This window comes from Berghia stephanieae, chromosome 1 (assembly GCF_034508935.2).
Source record: "Berghia stephanieae isolate SIO BIC M18660-M18661 chromosome 1, UCSD_Bste_1.3, whole genome shotgun sequence".
In the NCBI taxonomy this organism is placed as follows: domain Eukaryota; kingdom Metazoa; phylum Mollusca; class Gastropoda; order Nudibranchia; family Aeolidiidae; genus Berghia; species Berghia stephanieae.
Window position 1 is genome coordinate 70,344,177 of NC_088360.1, and position 23,514 is coordinate 70,367,690.

A 23,514-nucleotide genomic window follows, 5' to 3' on the forward strand; every position below is an offset into this window, starting at 1 on the left:
GGGAGGACAAGATTCTTACCCTTAGAACATAAAGAGGGAGGAAATTTGATGTGCAAATCTCATTATCTAATTTGATGTAACTTTACTATAACAAAATTGCATGTTATGTATATATGTATATAATATGAAGATATTACTATTTCTGAAATAAGCGTGAAAGAACATAGAGAGATAGAGATAGATAGATATATGAGTGAGGAGGACCACATGCTTTCCCTCTCATAGCTTGTTATAGGAAATAATATAATATGGAGTAAGATTAAGATGGTGTTGGTGTTATAGGGGAATGGCGAAAGTGAAGGATTGTAACGAAAATATTAGGAAGGTTGTTGCGATGATGATGATGATGATGGTGATGATGATAATGATGATGTTGTTGTTGTTGCCGTTTTTTTCGATGACTACGATGTTACTAGTGTGCATCTGTGTGAGTGTGTCTATGTCAATATTGTATTGTTATAAATGTGTAACCAAATGACAAATTGACACTTTTTTTTAGGACAAAAAAGATTGATTATTATTAACACAGAAAACTATGTGTTAAAAAAGAATTAAAACTTTTATATTATGATCGAGAAAAGCATATAACTTGTCACCCATTTGGCGGTATAAAAACAATAACAATGACCAGAGAGAGGTCGATTTCATTGACGTTCTTGTATATAAAAAAACCAAGGTTTGTCCGAGCACGTGTGAAGGTGTGTTCACATTCCACGTCTTGATTGGACAAAAATCTACTGTTAATTGTTTTCGTTTTTATGAATGTGACAATCACACCAGGAAGCTACGCCTCTGGCTGTCAACTATTAAATTGTAACAATTGTTTCTGTCAAATGTGTACACAGTGTAGAATTTTGAACCCAGGATGGCCATGTTAGTAAGTAGTGTACGTGCATCTTGTGAAAAATAAATCCCTGGCCAAGACTGGCGATTGTTATCGATGAAAAAAAAACGTCTTTAACAATTCTAGTGTTCGAGCCAATTATCATTAAAATCCATCTGAAGGCCGTGAAGATATCCATGTCAGGTGCGCACGGGGTTTTGAAAAACGGAATAATTTTTTCAAGTCTCCATATTATCATTTTTGTCTCTGTCCATATCATAAAAAAGATTGATGAGTACTACTCATTGCGTGTGTGTGTGTGGGGGGGGGGGGGGGGTCTATTCAGTCATAACCAAGAACAAATACGACTGAACACACAGTTGAATTCATTCAGCCCTTATAGATAGAATGAAGATGACGTCACACATGCTTTTGTTATTGTTTTTTGCCATCCGCGATTGTGAGTTGTTCTCACTAAACTGTATTAACCAGACTATAAAAGTTCATGGTTACACAGAGTTTTGTGTGTTGGTCCGTTATACTTCCGGATGGCAATGTTGTGAACTCCTTGGCCAAGCGCATTCTATCTTTTGTTTTTTGACCGCCAATTGAGTGATAAGTTCTCATTAAATTATCTCAGACTATAAATGTTAATGGTTAGACACAGTTTTGTGTGTTGGTATTATTGATCTGGCGGGCAAAACTGCGGTGTCGATGTACCCGTACATTTCAAGAATAAGCAAGATTCTTGCACTTTACTCAGCTTTTTTTTTTTTTAAAGATGAGTTCTTGCTCAGCGCCACGCGTTTCGTGGTATTTATTTCAAGAGATCAGTTTGACTGTCTACCAAACATCACTTTTTTTTTTTACCAATGTTAAAGGTCTACAATCTACATAACACATTTAGAAAGAGATTGGGCATGAACTTTATTAACTTTCCATGTGCTAGAGGTCATTGGTCACATTGAAAATGTGCTCAAAGTGACCTACATAGTGAAAAGTGTTCACATATTTTGAACTATCTAACATTGCGATTGGTCATTGTGCTCATGGGTATGTTTACAACTTTCATAAACAAAGCAGCGTGTTTACATTTGTTCAGAAATGTCCAATCGTTGGACAGCAAAAAATCACGTGAATATAGATCGCTCCCGACCTGCTTTGTGATACTCATTACAAAATCACTTGGACTTTCTCTGATCAACATGACGGGTCTCCAATCTACATTATATCCTAAGAGAAATAAAGAGAGAAACTGTCCCCAGCAGGTAAGAATGAATTACTAACTATATATATTATGAAAGAATCAAATCGACATCTATTAAACCACCAAAACGACATTTTTCAGTGTTTTAAAATTTCCAGTCGAGCTGTTTCTTGATTAGTTATCAGTAATTAATGCCCGAGTTCCTGGGCATGACAAGCAACCCTAATGAAATTTTAAAATAAAGACCCCAATTGTAGACGCAACATTTTCTTTGCATGAATAAAACTGAAACCCAAAGCGTGCAACTCGGTTTGTAGGTGGCGGACACGTATGGCATTTCTCCCATTTAGCCTTTATACATGACGCATTTGTTTCTCATGAGCTTGTCTGTCTTTTGGTAATGGGAGGACGATCCCATGGATTTTCTAAGACGATTGAAATAATAAAACTAAAATTCATTATCCATATATGTGTTTAGGTTAGACGTTAGACTTAACTGTAAATGATTGGTTTCCGTCTTGGGTGCAGTCATAAGTAAGTGTTATTTTTCATCTGAATCCTGTTACACTGCAGTGATTTGATAGCTAGGTCCGATAGATCTGGCGGAAAGTAATTTGTGATAAGACTACTGGTCTATCCAAATAGTAGCAAGCGGTTGTTGATGTCCATTTAACATTTTTTAGACTCGACATAGCTCAATACTCTGAAAGACTAGTTTGTACTGAGATCTGTGCTTTTCCTGGCGACTTCCCGCTGGTCTCGAATTAAATATAACAGATTAACGACTCCTGCTAGGATTTAGTTTTGTTCTTTTTAAAACTATTGCGCTTCTCCATTTCTTTTTTGTCTTGATCAATACCGATATAAAGGTCCTCGTGATCAAAACTAAGCATACATTAAAAATCAGCCTCATTGCTTTGAATCGTCGCAGAAAGCCTTTGGCTGTCATTGTAGATTTTGATGTTACTGTTATCAAGATTTTTGGTTATACCTCAAACAGGTGCTTCAGTTAATGAAGTGTGAGACTATTCAATTTTGCTACTTAAGCGACTGAGGCGCCTGTTTCAAGGAAACGACCCATACAACATGCTTCTGAATCAAGTCTTAGCATTGTCAATGAAAATTGCCGGAATATTGAGAATGTAAGAAGTAAAAGGTGGGGTGCAAAAAGCAATAGCAGTCCATATCATGAAGGAAAATTGATTTTAAAACACATATAGATAAAAAGTGGTATGCTACGTTTTAAAATAACTATAAAGATTATAAATGTATAGATTTCTTTCCTTTGATCTTGTTTCCTGTGTAGGGAATGTGGTACTGTTGTATGTTTCTATTTGTCATCTCGATCGAGATTTGTTGTGAGTTCTCATGTCATGGGCCATGAATTTATGACGCATCTTCAATCAGGTTACTATGCATATTATTGTTGATATGCGTTTGGGTAAAAGTAATATAAATATCCGTTGGCCAGATATAAGCTCCCGATACACAAATATGCAATCTTTGAACGTTTAGATCTGACTGATTAAATTTTGTGAGAACTAATCACCAAAATGTCTGTATAAAAACAAAGGTGTAGGGATCTCTAGTAGTGCCGCGCTGAGGACCGGACCGAGGACCGGTCCCACGGTCTTTTAGCTGTGAACCGTGGTCCGGTCCCAAAGAGGAAGACCGCCGGCGGTCCTCACTTCTTATCACCTTTCACGGTCTGGCGCCATACTACTTCCCCAGCGATTCGTTGCCTCGGTCCTTTGCCTATCTTCCACCAATCACCACCCATCCCACTTAATTAATCGCACCCACCCCCCTTTGCCATACACTAAACGACACAGACGACCACCTCCCTCCACTCCGCAAACCGCCCTTTCGTGTGTGAGATGGGGGGAACAGGAGGCGCACGCCTTGGACGATTCCATTATACGGGGTAAATTTCAAAATTTACTACACCATAATGATCGCAATGACAATGATCTATGATGAAGGCATGACCCCTCTTCTCTAATGGGTTATTGTTTGAAATGTATGTGACTACTAAAGATGTGTGTGTGTGTGTGTGTGTGTGTGTGTGTGTCTCAAACCTAGCAAGTTGCAAGTCTGATTTTTTGTTTTCTTTTGTCCATCTCTTGTCGCCACTCCTTTCTATCGCATTGTTGTCATTTAAAATAATACAATAATATTAAAATTTCGTTTGCTGTTTTAACTAATCAAATAATATGAGTTTCATTAGTTTCTTCCTTCCAAAAAAACCAGTTATAACGTCTGTATTTTTAAAAGGTCCAATAGAATATTTGGGGACCCCGATAGCTCAGTTGATAGAGCACTCTCTTTATACGCACAGGGCCAGAGATCGATCCAGGGTGCAGTCGAGTTTTTTTCTGAATCCCTGTCTATTCAGCAGTGAATGGGTAGCTGGGTTTGTTAGATCTGGCGAAAAGTCACCATCGACCCCACTTATTACTTATTACTTATTACCGCATCCACCCCCTCTTATTATAACTTCACGTCTCTCTCTTACTCTTCAATGCTCGCTGCCCTCTCATGTGTGTGTGTGTGGGGGGGGGGGGGGGGGGGGTAGGAGTTGCGTGTGTGTATAAACGCCACGAACAACTCGATCAACGCCTTGGGTGATTCCATTATCTCCGTTAATGGGGATAAATTTCAAATTTTATTCACGCTAAATTATCGAAGTAACAATGAAGTACTTTGATCAAATAAAGAAGGCATCACCCCTCTTCTCTAATTAGGTTACAATTTGAAATGAGTGTGACTACTCCGTGTGTTTTACTCCTGTAGACCACGGTTTTCATCGTGTAGCGGTCTTTAACGGTTCAAGAATGAACGATCCCATGGTCCCAAAGGTCAAAACGGTCTCTCAGGAATGTTCAATGTCGAAAAGGACCGCCGGTCCTAGGACCGGTCCTTGCAGTCTTCATTTCCCAAGGACCGTAGGACCGTGGTCCTTAAGCTTGCCAAGGACCGCCCCGCACTAATCTCTAGCCGTAAACAATCGTACGGCTAGTGACCTTGGCAATGGTCATTCCTACTTCCGCTCTGCCTCGTCCCGAGCTGACCCGGCTCATATAAAGCCGAGTGGACCTCTCGATAGTACACACCAGTGCTGGGATTACCCGCCCAAATCATTACCCGGGTAATACCCGGGTAGTGGTCGGATTACCCGGGTACCCGCGGGTACCCGTGGCGGGAGTGACTTTTTGACCAAAAAAAATGTTTTTGTGAAGGGGGGGAGGGGGGGGGGCTTTATTATTCTTTAAATTTTTTTATGTTTTTATTCTTTAATTTTTTTTTAGTCATTTATTATTTATTATTTATCACAACAAATGAAACGAAAGTAAGAAACAAGGATAATTAATTACAATGAAACCAAAATAAATAAATTTTAAAAATAACTGAGATTCCTTTAAAAGATAAGAACTAGTATAGTCTTAATCTGTTGATTCCAAAATTGAATCAAATGTGTGTTAACAAATAAAACAAAAAAATCAATGTAATTGAAAAATAAAAGAGGAAAATCTTTTGAAAAAAAGGTCATGTGAATGTAAATATGTAAGATCAAAATTGTATTACATCCAATTATCACTCAGTTCGGTTTCCATTTGTTGAAGCGGGTACCCGCTACCCGTCCCTTTTACTCGAGTACCCGGTTTAACTTTATTACCCGCGAGTACCCGCGAGTACCCGGGTACCCGCCCAGCACTAGTACACACTGAGATATGAAGTGAGTAGAAAAGTGCCAGAAGACAATATAGTGCTGGGTCGAGTTTGAAACGATCAAATCGAGCGGGTTTTCGATCGAGTCCTCTAAAATCGAGTCGGTTTCGAGCGGGTTTCGAGTCAGTGACGTCATCGAGCAGTGATTCGTTTGAAAAAAAAAAATACGAGCATCTCGTTTGCCACAGGAAACTTCACATACCCCTCCCTCTCTTATGTCTGTGGCTGGCTTGACTGCAGCTGGTTATGATGGGGGCTGCCAGATGGCCAAGTTCAAAATTGGTTACTAAGAAACGCTTTTCTATTATTATTCATTTTTTAAAAAAATCTTTTATTTTTAAAAAAATGAAAAGATAAGTTTATCCAACTGTAGTCGATTGTTTTGTTAATCAAAACCAATGAGTTTTTCAAGGGAGTCAGAATGCTTGTGGTCTTTGGCTATTTGGGGTCAATTTGACTACTTGGGCAAGAAGAAATCTGGCTGTCTGGCAGCCTTGATTATGATCGTCGTCGCATCACACACACACACACACACACACACACACACACACGCCATCAGTTGTTGATGGTGAAGGGTTGAGACCCCCCCCCCCCCCCCCCCTCCCACACCACCATCATCCCGCTGTCACCTTAACATTTCATATTTATTTCGCGCCAAAAGTTGTCGGCCGCCCCCACCTCCCATAATTTGTCACTGGTCGTCATCGCCTCTTGTGTGTGCGGGAAAAGGTCGTGCCTTTCATTTCATTATTTGAAAAATAAATGAACAAGAATGGTGTGTTTTTATTAGGTAGGTAGATAATAATAATATTTAGCAGGTTCCACACCCAGACACCCACGGATTGCCCGGACACGATGATAACGATGCCGACGACAATGGATGACGATGATGATGATGATGATTATCGTGTTTCTGTTTTAAAAAAATGAAATACTTTAGCAGGTTCCACCCCCACCCCCCACACGGATAGACCGGACCCGAAGATGATGATTATGTATTGCTGGCTGTTACGGCTGTGATGAGGATGATGATAATGATGATGACGATGGCGCAGATGGTGATTATTTGTTCGGTCGCTCAGTGGTACGGTGTCTCTTGTCACAAAATCAAGCCTTGTCAATGGCCGAATGAGTGACAGTGATTGTTGAAAATTGTGATCCAGACGTTAAGTCCGTGTGTAAGGCACTTGACTCAGGTGTGAATGTATTCTTATCTTATAAGCAATGACGGGTATTGTAAAGAGCTTTAATACAAAAAGACTCCAAACAGCGATCGGTACCTACTGTACGAAATGGATGTATGGTCGATATGGTGTGCCGGAGGAATAAATTAAATTGAATATTGTGAAATTCATTGAGTATGGTAAATCCTTGGAAATGCGCTTTGAACTAATACACCTAGACAACTCCGATTCCAATATAAACGACTGATTAATGTTCCCATATATAAACTATAGTTAGCTGAAAATCTTTCTTTGTCGGGACTCCAAAAGTATGGAACGAATTAGACAAAGAAATCAAAGGGGTCTTTTTTAGGAGCACTGATTGATTTTAGATTGATTATTACATTGGAATGTGTTGATATTTATTTTATTCCTTATTATTAGGGTGGTGGTGGTGGTGGTGGTGGTGATGATGATGATCCCGCTGATATGATGGTGATGATAAATAAATTAAACATAATTCCCTTTATTCATCCCATAGGGAGATTCGTCTTTCGGGTCTATTCTAAGGGAAGACTGGAATAACCCAAGCGACAGCCGCAGTGCAGCGCCGCAAATTTAGTTAGGGCAAGGTGACTTGCTCAAGACCACTCAGCGGCGGGTGATCGAACTCGGTACCTTTCGGGTGCCAACCAAAGACCGTACCGCTGCCCCTGATGATGATGATGATGATGATGATGATGATTGATGGGAAACTAACAAAGAATACACAGGCATCTAAAATTGAAACATTCCATATTCAAAGCTAATGTTTTACTTTTAAAAATTGAGCTTTACAATATCCACTAAATGTGATCAAAGCGCTTTGTAAAGGGGTCCCTGGTCAACAGCAACATTTAATATGTAGGACGGGACATGCCGCCTGTTAGGCGATATTACAATTTTTCAGACAAAGACAACGCTGTTAACGGCCAGGTACTCATTTTACACCTGAGTACGGTGAGAGAATGTGAGTAAAGAGCCTTGTCCAAAGACTCAACTATGCACCGAGCGCGAGGCTCGAACCCAGGACTTTCCGATCCGAACGCGGGTGTCATACGTCTAGACCATTATAATGCACTAGACCCATGGCCGACTAGAGTACTATAGGTACGTCGTGACTAGACCACATAGCCGCACTACTGTAGGAGTGTTCATTGATAGATGGATGCGTGTGTGTCATAGAAATAGCCTTAGTGTGTGTGTGTGTGTGTGTGTGTGTGTGTTGTGGTGTGTGTGATAGTCAAACTTGAGTAGGTTTAATGAAGACTTGTCACACACGCGTGATACACCTATACGAATTTCCCTGCCACCCAGACACACTAACATCTGACAAGGAGTGAGGGCTGTGGAAGAACCACAGACTACCGTGTGCAAACGTTGGCGATTGGTATCGGATGGCAAACTGTGATCGTTTGAATTTGAAATGATTCGAAACACTCGTTACCCCTCCGCTCGCTCGGATCCTGATCGTCTCAAGCTCGTCTCACGTGTCAAGATCGTCTCAAGCTCGTCTCAAGCTCACAACCCGCCTGATCGTTTTAGTGACTCGATCGTTTTACTGACTCGCTCTTCCGGCATTGAGATCGGACACTGACTCGTTGACGCTGACTCGATCGTCGATCGGGTAAAAGCGATCAAATAACCCAACACTAGAAGACAATAGAGAATAAAAAATTTTTCGCGGCGGTGGTGGGGTTCGAACCTGCGACCTTATTGGTACAACTCCGCCTGGCAGGTGAGAGCGTGGCTCTACCGTGTGAGCTATCCACGAACACAAAAATATTCGTTTCAAACCCAAAGTCATTTCTAGATCCCTCTCTCACCCACTTCTTGAGATCGCCGATTCGTTCACCACCATCGCGAAGTAATTTTGACCAGCAGTTAAGCTTAATAGCCAATATTCTCATCACAAACATATAACATAGAAACGATTGAGACATTGAGTATGCTCCGGTGTATGGGGTGAATTTTTAATTCAGAAAAGTGAGTGGAGCAGGCACTTATGTTGGTAACAAGATATGAAGTGAGTAGAAAAGTGCCAGAAGACAATAGAGAATAAAAATTTTTTTCGCGGCGGTGGTGGGGTTCGAACCCCATAGTACACACTACACTTCACACTTACCCAGATACACACTACACTTACCTACAGACTACCTACTGCACACTTCAAGCTCTACACTAAACTATCTACCATACCATATCTGTTGCGACCATACCTATCTACCATTACGACTAACTAGATTCAGGGTAAGCCATATTTTTATACTAACTATAACTTTATCTATTTAATATATATTTTTAACTCAGTAATTCCGTGATTCACCGGCCATCTGGACCCATCCTAGCCATGGAGTCCTACAGCCAGAATACCGAGTTCTGGCAATCACGGTAGTTACCACAATGGCGTCACGAGCGAAAACTTTTTTCTACTTTTTACATTATCCATTTTATTACTTCCTACCGTCGTATTTCGTTGAATGGGAGTTCGAATTTCGTTGATTTTTACCGTGTGAATACTTCGTTATTTTTCATCATGTATTTTCTACACTATAATTCTTATATTCGATCTTGAATTAATTCTGTGCTGTGATATTGGTGATATGTATGACCACGCCCCCTTCCCTTTTCTTTCAGTTGTAGGTAATTTCAGTTCGTGAATTTTGTTTGATCGTGTCAAGGTCGTCCTTGTCCTTGACTCCAAGGTCACACCTGTCTGGTGACCTTGTAGACGGTGTCATGTTTCATGATTTTAAAAAAAAAATTTTTTTTACATTTGATTTCTTTTTTATTCTTTTTACTGGAAATATTTTGTTGTTTTGTTATTGCCTATAACTGTGATTAGTGATAAGTTTATATCTTTGGTAATTTATTGTGAATTCTTGTGATTTGCTTTGTCCTTGACTTGACTTTGTTTACTGCTTATGACTGTGATTAGTTGAATTCTTGTGATCTGATCTGTCCTTGAATTGATTTTGCTTGTCCAGTGCTACATTGTGATTGTGGTTACTCTTACTATTGATTTTATTATATATCTTCAGTTATTCTTTTTCTTTCACACACCTTCCTCTTCTGAGAGGAAACCTTGGTGATTTGTGTAGTTCATTTTTATATTTTTTAAAGTCTGTTTTTTTTTTCTTGATTTGTTGTTGTGATCACTCGGGCCCGGCAGCATGGTGCGGTGAGATGTTGGAGCATGATCCGACCATGGCCGCGGCCTTGGGGAGTGGTCTATCTTTTACCAGACCGTACCTATTTTTATATTTAGTATAATTTTGATTTATTGTTTGATGGCTACTCGGGCCAGGCAGCATGGTGCGGTGAGATGTTGGAGCATGATCCGACCATGGCTGCGGCCTTGGGGAGTGGCCTATCTTTCAATAGACCATACCTTATTTTTTATTTAGTATTTGTATAATTTTGATTTATTGTTTGATGGTCACTCGGGCCAGGCAGCATGGTGCGGTGAGATGTTGGAGCATGATCCGACCATGGCTGCGGCCTTGAGGAGTGGCCTATCTTTCAATAGACCATACCTAATTTTTTTATTTAGTATTTTTATAATTTTGATTTATTTAGTATTTGTATAATTTTGATTTATTGTTTGATGACTACTCGGGCCAGGCAGCATGGTGCGGTGAGATGTTGGAGCATGATCCGGCCATGGCTGCGGCCTTGAGGAGTGGCCTATCTTTCAATAGACCATACCTAATTTTTTTTTATTTAGTATTTGTATAATTTTGATTTATTGTTTGATGGTCACTAGGGCCAGGCAGCATGGTGCGGTGAGATGTTGGAGCATGATCCGACCATGGCTGCGGCCTTGAGGAGTGGCCTATCTTTCAATAGACCATACCTAATTTTTTATTTAGTATTTGTAAAATTTTGATTTATTGTTTGATGGTCACTCGGGCCAGGCAGCATGGTGCGGTGAGATTTGGAGCATGATCCGACCATGGCTGTGGCCTTGAGGAGTGGCCTATCTTTCAATAGACCATACCTAGTTGTTTTTATTTAGTATTTGTACAATTTTGATTTATTGTTTGATGGTCACTCGGGCCAGGCAGCATGGTGCGGTGAGATGTTGGAGCATGATCCGACCATGGCTGCGGCCTTGAGGAGTGGCCTATCTTTCAATAGACTACACATGATTATTTGTATGTTGCTTGTCATGGATTTTGATTTAATAATTCTTTGAGCATTTAAATTTTGATTTATTGTTTGATGGTCACTCAGGCCAGGCAGCATGGTGCGGTGAGATGTTGGAGCATGATCCGACCATGGCTGCGGCCTTGAGGAGTGGCCGATCTTTCAATAGACCATACATAATTACTTGTGCATTAATTTTCTTCATTTTGATTTGTTGTTTGATGGTCGTTCGGGCCGGGCAGCATGGTGCGGTGAGATGTCGGAGCATGATCCGACCATGGCTGCGGCCTCGGGAGCGACTATCCTACAATAAACAACCCCATGTTATTATTGATCATTGTTTGTGGTTTTATTGGTTGGAGGTCACTCAGGTCAGAGAGCATGGTGCAGCGAGATGTTGTAGCATGACCTGACCATGCTGTGGCCTCGTGACAGACCAACCAATAGATAGTGTTAGTTCCCTAGGTTTGCTTTCGAGTGGCCACTGTGATTGGGCAGCATGGTGCAGTGACATGTCGGAGCATGTCCTGACCATGGCTGCAGCTGTGGAGATGACCACTCGGAAGCAACCATCTGATGATAGTTTGGATTCACTGAGTTTGATGGTCACTCGAGCTTGGTGGCCAGCGCAGAGAGATGTTGGTGCATTATCTGTTGCGACCAAGGTTCGAGTTGGAGGACCTAATTCTCAGTGAATCACATGATACATATTGTGATGTTCATACTCAGGTCGCGCACCATGGGTCAGTGAAGTGTTGGTGCACGACATGGCCATGACTGCGACCTGGAGCAATTGCTTTGTTGTGAAGATGTGTAGATTGTTGTTATCATTAGATTACTCTGTGATCTTTACTCTATTATATACAAATGCTTCATATATTATATTTTTACATTTGCTTGCTTTGGCATGAGCTTGGCCTAATTATATTGTTTTGGCTTCATGCTTGTGCTAGTTTTATTACTTGGCTTTAAGCCCGCTCGATTTTGTTTTGTGCTTTTAGCTTGCATTGATTGCTTGCATGGCGTAATAGTTCCTTGAGGTTACACTATAATTTGCTTCTTTGTTACTGACACTGTTTCCCATAGTCTATTCTCAGAAGATTAGGATAATCGTGCCAGTGAATATCATCATGGTGAATAAATTCTAATGGACTACTGCTCTTTTGAGCAGCCCATGGATTATTGTCTCTGGGCAGACTGCCAGACAGTTCGTCCTGCCCTATCAGGAGAGTATAGATGACCAAGAAAGACTTCTGTAGTTCCAAGAACATCATTAAGTTTATGAAGTCTCTGCAGCCTCAGGAAGCCAATAATTATTTACACTCATGGTGCCCAAAATGGAAGATACCTTCACTGATGCTCCAGAACCCAAGGACCCTTTCGATACCGACGACCACTGCTGATATAAGAAATAAGGAAGCCTTGGCACTAGGAGACAGTGGGGATTCGAACCCAGCACCAGAGTGCAGAAATGTAAAGAAGCCCCACCATCTAGACTGCATTCAGGACGAGGAGGGGCCTATTTGAATTCAACAAGCTGCCATTTGGACTCTGCAATTCTATAGCACCTACAGCAGAGTAATGGACCTCGTCTTGAAGGACTTACACTGGAACTCTGTCTTGGCCTACTTGGACGACATCTGTGTACTGGGGAAGTCCTTCCAGGACCACTTCAACAACTTGAGGGAAGTGTTCACCAGACTTCGTGCCTTCCGGCTGAAGCTCAAACCCAGGAAATGTGAGCTCTTCAGGAAAGAAACTAAACTTCTTGGTAGGAAGGTAGGAAGGAACCAGTTGTCTATGACAGAGGAATCAATTGCCACTGTACGGGATCGGCCAGCACCTACGTCCATTAAGGAAATAGAGAAGTTTTTGGGCTTAGCTAATTACCACCGCTTCTTCGTAAAGGATTTTGCCGGAATATCAGAACCCCTCACACAACTTCTGAGGAAGAAAATTTTCATCTGGGGTAATGAGCAGCAGGCAGCCTTTGAGGGGATCAAGCTACGCCTTACTTCCCCACGGTCTTGGCCATTCCCACTACGACAGGCCACTTCATCCTCGATACTGATGCTTCAGATTGCGCCATCGGAGCCGAGTTGATTCAGATCCAAGAAGAGGAAGAGAAGGTGATTGCATATGGGAGCTTCACCCTGACACCCCTTCAGCGGCGCTATTGCACTACCAGGAAGGAGCTACTTGCAATTGTGCGCTTTACCAATCACTTCCGTCACTACCTCTTAGGCAGCGAATTCATTGTACGAACGGATCATCGCTGCCTTACTTGGCTCATGAACTTCAAGAGGATTGAGGGCCAACTGGCCCGATGGATCGAAGAACTCAGTCAATACAACATGAGGATAGTTCACCGCTCTGGTTCACTGCACATGAATGCTGATGCCTTATCTCGACCTCCCACGACGGACACTTGCCAACACTACCGTCCTCACAAGGCGTTATCAGAATTGCCTTGTGGCGGATGCGCATATTGCGCCCGAACACAGGAGAGATGGGGAACCTTTGAATCAGAAGTAGACTACGTCGTCCCCCTCGGGTCCCCTGACACAATTGTCACTGGGTTGGATATTATAAACGAGGGCGGACGTAGAACACAACTCAAAAGATTGGACGACACTGCCCGAATGACGTCAGGAAGGAACTGCACTATCCCCCTCGGGTCCCCTGACACAATTGTCACTGGGTCGAATATCATAAACGAGGGTGGACGTAAAGTGCGACAGATCAGAGGATTGAACAACTCTACCCGGATGACGTCAGGAGTGAGCTGTGCTGTCCCCCTCAGGTCCCCTGACATAATTGTCAATGGGTTGAATATTACAAATGATCGTGGACACAAAATACAAGGTAAGACAAGACAACTCGACATAAGTTGGCCTTGACATTGACATGGAGGATGTCAGGAAGCTGCAGTCGGATGATCATCACATGACCCACCTGCTATTATGGTTGAAATTAGGAGCAGACCCAGAGATGTCGGACTTGATGCTGTCCGGCCAGGAGGAAAAGTTCTACTGGGTGCACCGCAACCTGTTCTTCCTGATCGATGGAGCCTTATATAGAAGAGACGAAGGCCCACGATACCTCCTTGTCATACCTACGCCTTTAACAAATTGATGTTAGGAAGGGAATTGAGCACACCGGTGGAATTGGTTATACCAGGGAAACGTACAAACCCACAGTCTCCTGAAGAATATGTCAACTCTCTACAGCAGGGGTTAGAGATAGCCCATGAGACTGCGAGAACCACCCTCCGAACTGAGCTCAAGAGGACGAAGAGGGACTACGACATCAAAGCCCACGTCCATTCCTTCAAGAGGGGACAGGCGGTTTATTACCTGGATAAATCGAATGTGAAAGGAAAGTCCAGTAAGCTGAAACCTGTATGGACTGGACCAGCCATCATCTCCACGGTCCTGACCCCCGCCACATACGTTGTCAAATTCAGGAACTCGGAGATTAAGACAGTCAACCATGACCACCTGAAGCCATGTTGGGACCGGATTATCTCAGCCTGGATCCGAAAGGAAAGGGAGGCCATCGAGTCTGGCCAGGAAATTACTTACTGTACTTGTGGAAAGCCAGACGATGGGGACCTCATGGTTGCGTGTGACAGGTGTTTCGACTGGTTCCACGGCAGGTGTGTCAACCTGACGAGGAACCAAGCGAGGCAACTGAAAACTTTCATTTGCCCATCCTGTTCTCGCTAATCTTTTTCTTTAATCTCCGCAGATGACCTCTTTCTCACGCGATGTGACCCTCTTCCGGGATTTCCTGCGATTCCGAGAAGAGATGCCGAGAGCGGCCGGCAGGCGCTCTCCTCCGGGGCGTAACCCGGAGCACGCGATTCGGAATCGCAGACAACCCTGGAGAAATTCCACTAGACGCTCGAGGACTCCTCCAATCACCTCGAGACTTGGGAGTAGATCCCGGACCTCCCCCGTCGCCTCTAACTCTAACCAGGAACGGAGGCCCAGTGACCGCAGGAGACGGTCCCGCTCGCCCCGTCGGGCTCAAAGAACGAGTACCCCGGCCCGACAGAGCCGCGACCGGCCTCCCAGCAGGCGTAGGAGGGAGGACCAGCAAGAGCAAGCCGACCGCCGAGACAGATCTCGCCGCCGCCGGGGGACTTCCGCAGCCTGCGGAATCAGCTTAAGAGGGCCAGGCAGGAGCTGGCCTCCCTCCGGACCGAGGCGGCTGAGGTCACCCGTCTCCGGGAGGAGATAAAGAAGAGAGAGAGGCCCTCGATGGAGCTGTCCCTCCACAGCTCTGTCTTAGACAGCTAGGTGCTAGGGCGAGCAACCGTGTAAATAGATTTATTTTTGCCCCAGCCCCAGGAAAGGGCTTTCCTTTTATTTTAGCCCTAGGTAAGGGCCTTCTTTATTTTTTGTTCGGCCCTAGGAAAGGGCCTTCCTGTTTTATTTTACCCCCCTTTTTTGTTGCTACGCCCTAGGTAAGGGCTCCTCTCCTTTAGTTCACTGTAATACCGAGAGCTCCAGAAAGGTGCAGGTGAGTACCCCACATCCAGCCACCCTGCCCTTTTTGAGGGGGGAGCAGTGTAGGGATCTCAGCTGTAAACAATCGTACAGCTAGTGACCTTGGCAATGGTCATTCCTACTTCCGCTCTGCCTCGTCCCGAGCTGACCCGGCTCATATAAAGCCGAGTGGACCTCTCGATAGTACACACTACACTTCACACTTACCCAGATACACACTACACTTACCTACAGACTACCTACTGCACACTTCAAGCTCTACACTAAACTATCTACCATACCATATCTGTTGCGACCATACCTATCTACCATTACGACTAACTAGATTCAGGGTAAGCCATATTTTTATACTAACTATAACTTTATCTATTTAATATATATTTTTAACTCAGTAATTCCGTGATTCACCGGCCATCTGGACCCATCCTAGCCATGGAGTCCTACAGCCAGAATACCGAGTTCTGGCAATCACGGTAGTTACTACAAAGGGCTGAGTGACGTCAAATTTCGTTTTTTTCTAGAAGCAGCCGCTGTCTACTTTCACTCGTTTTTTGTTTGTTTGTAACTCTTGGAAATTGGATTCAATAGTCTGTCACGTCGTCCAGCAACGGCGGCCATCGTGGTTCTAAACAAAGAAAATCGGTACTTTTTATTCCTCATGTCTTGTGATCAGAATGTGTAAAAGTCAAAACATGATCAGATTTATGTTTTTTCCCCCCTCTGGATACGCTTTTATGCTCGTCGGAGAAATATTTCATAAGGGCGTCCGTCATTGTTCCGATAGTTTAGAGCCAGTTACTAAGTTACCACGCGTCATTACGAGGGAAGTGACGTTACGACTGTTGAAGCGTATTGAAAGGTCATTTCGCGAATGTCCCACTGTTTTCCAACTTGCTTTCTGTCTTTGTCTTGAGATGTCACTTTAGACTTGGTTTTCTCCTGGCTCTGGCAGGGTACCCTAGCTGGAAAGGAAACGAGTCAAATGTATAGTTAGGGTTTTGGTAGATATTTTTGTCTTGTAAATCATCTGTTATGCGCTGTTTTGTTTAAATATTATATATGATTTGTAAACATTTAAGTGTACTCCTCTTAGTGAGGACCTTGTGTTTGTCTGGATGACTTTTAGATGATCTCAAACTAAGTACTTTGATAGTGTGCTCTTGGAATCGACACCCGTTTCCTATTTGAACCAATTCCCCTTTGTCATTTTCTTGGGTGCCTTAATTGTAATTCTAGAACGTTTTACTATCCCGTTGCTTTCTCCTTTTAATGGCGCTGATATGACCTTAACGTGTTGCAAGCGCCGTAAAACCATTAAAACAAAAGAATATCGCGATGTGGCTGACGTCAAACAAATACGGAACGTCTTTATATTATGAAAAAGAGGTCGTCTGAAGCAACTCCTGACTGTTATGCGAGAAATCGGGTGTTAACAATTTCGGATATCAATTCTATAAGGAAAACAAACAAAACAAACAAAAAAATGCGAATGCGGCATCCATTTCATTTTGGCTAATCAAGATTTCTTGGTTTGGCAGTTTTTGTTTTTTTTTAACGCTTGTTACTCTCTTTTGTAGAACTGAAATTCAATACCTTGGCAAGGAATCTTTCCCCAAAAAGCTTGCTGCTCCCAAACGTTAATATCACCTTAGATTATGATGGCTTTACTATGTCTAATATGTTTTATACTAGAATTTGTTTTTTTGTTTCAGACCAGAAATTTATTATACCTACAACCAACCCCCCCCCCCCCCCCACACACACACTTTATCAGTCAAGTTGTCATAACATATGATCCTGAGTCGCATTAATTTGAACATTAAAAAAAATCTTAAGAGAAACATCTTGCGGATAAGAATATTTTCTCGTATTTCTAATCGTTGTCAAATGTATATCTTTATTTAAGAAAATAATTGGTAAACAAACTTGCCCATTATCTGTCATATCATTTGTTTTTCAACAATTCTGATTTTCAAATATTCCATCATTGATTAGATACTATGTTAAACTATAAAAACAAATCAAAGAGGGAGTGGACCTACGTACTTTGTCTTTGTTGATAAATTAGTTTATTTTGATTTACATGGAGTATGCTGGGTGCATTTTTTTCTGAGCAGGAGGTATTTAACTTTTTTTAAATCAATGGAATCACATATCCATGTTTTTATCAGACATAATACTACAAATCAATTCCTTCTTTAAAATGTTCTGTACAGCCATGAAGACGGACCATATCTCTATGCCTACATTTACAGCCTAATATAAGTAGTCCAGAGCCACAAGGGCCTTCGTTTATCCGTTTTTATAGCGTAAAATGGACAGTAGCATTCGCTTGCTCCCCTTTAATCTAGCGCAGGTACTTTCTGAGAAATCTAAAAGAACCAGCTACCCAATCACTGCTGGGCGGTTCAGAAAAAAAGCTCGACTACACCTGGGATCGATCCATGTCCCTTTGCGTGTGACGCAAGATCAGCGTAAGACGGTGTTTTTACACTATGGAAATCCTGTTATTTGTGTGGAAATTCTAAGAAATAGAGAACTAGAAGTAATCGAGTCTCTTCATTTTGTATAATTTGTTCTTGATTGCAGCATCCTCGTACAAAAACCTACCAGCAGCGCCTGCTCCTTACCATCAAAGAGACTGGGGAAATTTGTGAAAAAAAACAAAATGGATCAGCCAAAAGTAAACCGTAATGTCGTTTATCTTCCCAAGACAGACAGTCTGACTATCCAGCTGAAGGCTCCATAAGTCAAATTAGTAAGTCTCCAATATTGACATATATGTTGCGGGGGGGGGGGGGGGGGGGGGGGGGGGGGGGGGGGGGGGGGGGGGGGGGGTCTGTGTCATCGTGCTCACAAAAAAGACAAAAGTTAGTATTTTGGCCAGTATTTGGGGTTGATCATTTTCTTCCCGGGTCGAGAAAAAGGATCAGAATTTAATTCTTTGCGTACATGCGTCTGGAAACTGTCGTAATGACCACATCATCACTACCGCCATTACTGCAACCACCACCACGATTCATCATCACTACCACCGTCACATAACCACCATCACTACCTCAGCATCATAGCTACCAACACTGCTACAACCATGCCACTATCACCACCTCTGCATCATTATCAGCACTACTTTTAATATTATTAACTCGATCACATCATCACTACCACCATTTCAACCACGACTGCATCGTCGTCACAACCACCACAACAACTACCATCACATCGTCATCGCTGCCATTATCACTACAACCAACACATCACCACCACCACAAAACTACAACCACCTCCTCCACATCACTACCACCACTGCTACAACCACCACCATCAAATCATCACTATCACCACTGCTACGATTACTATCACCGCAACAGCATAACTACCACAACCACATCACACAACTATTTCAATTATATCATCACTACTACTACCACCACCACCACCACTACATTCTACACCGCCACATCGCCATCACTACCACCACTACTGCGATCACGGTCACATCACTGCCACCATTAATTAACTGGGTGGGGATCCTGACCTCCCATAGCGGGCAGGGAGGTACATACTGTCTTCTATCCCCTTATATGTTTTCCAACATGCTTTCTGTCTTTGTCTCGGAATGAGATGACTTGGTTTTGTCCTGGCGCTGGCCGGAATCCTGGCTGGGAGGGAAACAGTCAAATGCATAGTTATTGTTTTGGGAGATATTTTTTTCCTTGTAAATCATCTCTGTTATGTATTATTATTTTTATTTTGAATGTATAATGTAAGCATTTGAGTGTGTTCCTCTTTGTTGGATTTTGTGCTTGTGTCTGGATGAGGTGATTTCAAACTAAGTACATTGGTGGTATGCTCTTGGAATCTACATCTGACCCCTATTTGTTCTCAGTTCCCCTTTGTCTTACTTTTTCTTGGGTGCTTTAATTGTAATTCTAGAACTTTTTACTATCCCATTTTCTTCCTTTTTACTGGCGCTGATATAACCTAAATGTGTTGCAAGCGCCGTAAAACCCTTTTAAAAAAAAAAAAAAACACCATCACCGCATTATAACTACCACCATTGCTACAAGTATTACTACCACCACATCACAACTACAACCTCGACCACATCATCACTACCACCGCTACTGCAATCACCACCGCATCATCACTACCACTACTACAACCGCTACCACCACCACTACGGCAACCAGCACCACCGCATCATAACTTTCAACCACATCAGCTACGCGACTATTTATTTATTACCCCTAAAATCCTTATGATGATGATGAGATGATGATGAGGATAGGAGGATGAGGAGGATGAGGATGAGGAGGATGAGGATGAGGAGGATGATGATGAGGATGAGGAGGATGAGGATGATGAGGATGATGATGATGATGAGGATGATGATGATGATGATGATGATGATGATGATGATGATGATGATGATGATGATGATGATGATGATGGTGGTGGTGGTGGTGGTGGTAGTAGTAGTAGGGTATGGCTATATCTCCACGCAGAAACTCCAGCCAGTCCGCAAATCTTTATCACAATTCGTCAAGAATTAGATACTATCCCTCCGCAATGAAGGGATTTCCATGGTGACGATGACGGTGGCGACGATGGTGACGATGGTGATGATGGTGATGATGGTGATGGTGATGATGATGATGATGGTGATGGTGATGGTGATGATGATGATGATGATGATAGACGAATAAGCTTAAGACGGTTTTATACAATGGAAATCTCTTATTTTCAGTCATTTTCTTCAATTTGTCTAATTTGTTCTTGATTGCAGCAGCCTCTTGAAAAAAACCTATCAACGCCTGCTCCTTACCATCAAAGACACTGGGATGATTTGAAAAAAATGGATCATAAGAAAGGAGGAAAGAATAACGTCAATGATTTACTGAGGTTGTCGTTCTCGTTATCTGCTCAATACACAAGTCCGACTATCTGGTGGAAAGGATAAAAGTCAAGTAAGTTCTCCAACATTGACATTTGTAACCCATCGCGTCAAAACCGTATTATGTCGGGGTAAACCAGATGCCAGTAAGATATTTTCAAGTCAAGATAGTCAGAAATATGACATTTTAGTTTGTTCTCATTAAAAAAGGGGACATTTTGAAAAAAAATCAATTTTTAACTCATTGTTAGAGGTTCCGCCAAACTCATTTTTAACAGTCGCCCCATAAAGTGACCGGTGACGTTTTCAATGGGGTAAGTCGAGATTTGTTGACTTGCCTGTGACTGGGTGTATGTAAAATCAGTCGGAAAGTAGTAAGACTTTTGGTGACCCGACGTCTCAAAGCGGTATTATGTTGGGACCAGATGCCAAAAAGGACATTTTAAGTTGAAATAAATCGGAAAACATTTTCTCCCTTAAAGAATGTATACTTATTCTTCTCCTATAATATGACCGTTGTCTTTTAGTTCAATCTCTTAATGACCCAAAATCCTACCGTTTTATGCCAAGGGTTACATTTATCCTGTCATATTTCAAAAACTCAAATAGTCGATTCCGGCATTCAGTTTTGATTCACCTATTTGGATATAAAATCACCAGCCGTGGGCCAGTAAGGGCCTAGTTTTCTTATTACCCCCCCCCCCCCCCCCCATCTTTACTCTTTCAATTGTCCACTTCAACAACGCTGCTTCTATTTTCTCGTCTTCGAATGAGATTACTCTTGTTTTGACGTAGCTTGGACTTGGGTCATTTGCCAAGACGGAAGTAGTCGGGGTTTTTGGGGGTTTTTTTATCCGGGAAATATATTTATTCATTATAAATCACATAGTTTCATTCATATAGTTTTAAAATTGCTAATGCATTGTGAAAATTTAATGTCGCTCATGGCTGGTATCTTGTGTTCAAAATGAGAATCTCACAATGACTTTATTCAGACCCCTGCTCCAATGCATAAGAATATAAAGTAGTAACAGCTAAGAGTCAACACCTTTTTCTTTTTCCATTCTCCCCTTCATCTAGCCCTCGTGTTACTTTGTCCTTGCTGCTAAAATGAACTAATTTGTTGCAAGCGCCGCTAAACATTCAAAACAAACGGGTACCAAAATGACTGGTTTTCCGTTCTTTTCTTTTCCTTTTCATTGTAGATCAGATCCTTTCCAGAATGGTGTATGCGATCAAGAAATTATGGAAATGAAAATTTGTCAAGAAGCGACCAAGTCATCTGTCATCCTATCAAGACATCTGAATTTATTGTAGCAGTCCGGTTTCAAGTACGGTGAGATCGTCTTGATGGTGGTTGCCTATCATAATTTGTATGACTTATCTGTGTTAAATTATTTATTCTCCTGTAACATTTATTGCTCTTTATGTCATCAAGGAACAAACCATAGCTGAAAGTCTATTTTCCCTCGTAAATCATCAATGATAGATAAAACTTTGACCTCAAGAAGTGACGAAAAGGACGATTCCTACGAAGTGGGACTTTGGTTCTTACCAATTTATAATAGGGTCTGATGGGGAAGTATATTTGATGTTTATGATAAGGAGTATAATGATAATGATGATAATGCCCATGTGGTTTACGGTCAGTCTAATCATGGCTGGGCTACATATTTCATGTTTTGTTGTAAATGGCTTTGTTCAGATTTTTTAGATTGTTTTTTTTTCAGTAACCATCCCCATTGCAGTGGGATGCGAGACAAAACTATTGGATTTTCTTACTATCTCAATGGACTGAGTATATTTGTACACATAGGGTTATAACAAATTATGGGTGGGCACCACAGAACACGATTGAGGATGGTTGCTGGTACCGTGCACCTATTTTAAGAGATTTTCCCCATCGTAAATATTTATTGGTGCATGGGTCTGAACAGAGCCATTGTGATTCTCATTGTGAAAACAGAAAGAGGAATATTATTACTCCTTCCTTTTCTATTTCTGTTCTCCCCTTCATCTAGTCTTGTCATTAAACTTTGTTTGACTCATATCAACGAATTTGTTGCAAGCGCTGTTGTAAAAAAAAAAAAGAAAAACTTGAGAATTATATTATTGATTATGATAATGATGTTGATATAATGATAGTCATAATAATGCTACTAATAGTTGTTAAAGTAGATAATGATGATAATAGTAGCTAATAGAGGCGGTAGTCGTAGTTGTATTAGTAGTAGTATTTTTTAAAATCAGTAATGAGACATCCAAAATTTGTCATTTCGTTAGTTTCCTTTTACCGGTTTCTTTTTATTTTTGTTTCTCTTTAAAAAAAAGTCTTTTATCTATTTTTTAATCACATTCTTATGTTTGTCTTGATACATAAAAACACACAAACTGATTTGCAATTCTAAAAGATTTATTTAGGGTTTTGAAATTTTTAAAAATGCATCAAATATATAGCCAGATACCTGAATCAATTCATCTTTTATTTATGGATTTTATACATCAATTTGTGAACGACAGGTTTTCCTACTATCCGTTACCGCCTCCCTCCCTTCAGACCCTCAATTTAAATATGATTGGCTGCTGGAATTTTGAATCATCAGTATAAAAAGTCGAAGATATTTGAATCATAAAACACAAGAAAAGGGTAAATAAGTTTTATAAAGGATTAACTAGCTTAAAATAGAGATACTTGGATTAGATCTTTAAAAGATATTTGGGTTTTTTTTAAACGTTGCTCTCCTAACATTTCCACAAAGCTTTTATTTATATAAACATTTAAGGACTTATTAAAACTTGATTTACACCCAATATTGCTTCACATAATGCTTCACATTTTTTGGAAGTCATGCAGATAAATTCAGGATTTTGAAATAGTGTTTTCTTCTTTATTCCCTCTTACTGTCTTCCTGTTAGAATGTCTTGGTAAGGAAACTTCGTTGTCTTCCTCAGCTCTGTTAGGGGCCCATACAGTTTAGTCTGCAGAAGTGGGG

At 41.4% G+C, this 23,514-nt stretch overlaps 1 long non-coding RNA gene across 2 annotated transcripts; it reads left to right on the top strand.

The window, feature by feature from the left end:
- The first annotated feature begins 2,023 nt into the window (after positions 1-2,023).
- Positions 2,024-22,617, top strand: LOC144980814 (uncharacterized). Of its 2 annotated transcripts, none has more exons than XR_013646968.1 (4): positions 2,024-2,091; positions 18,214-18,382; positions 20,414-20,594; positions 21,727-22,617. It is a non-coding gene; the product is annotated as an uncharacterized LOC144980814 (long non-coding RNA). The 2 variants fall into 2 exon arrangements; XR_013646969.1 differs by lacking the exon at positions 2,024-2,091 and adding an exon at positions 5,744-5,766.
- The last annotated feature ends 897 nt before the right edge of the window (positions 22,618-23,514 follow it).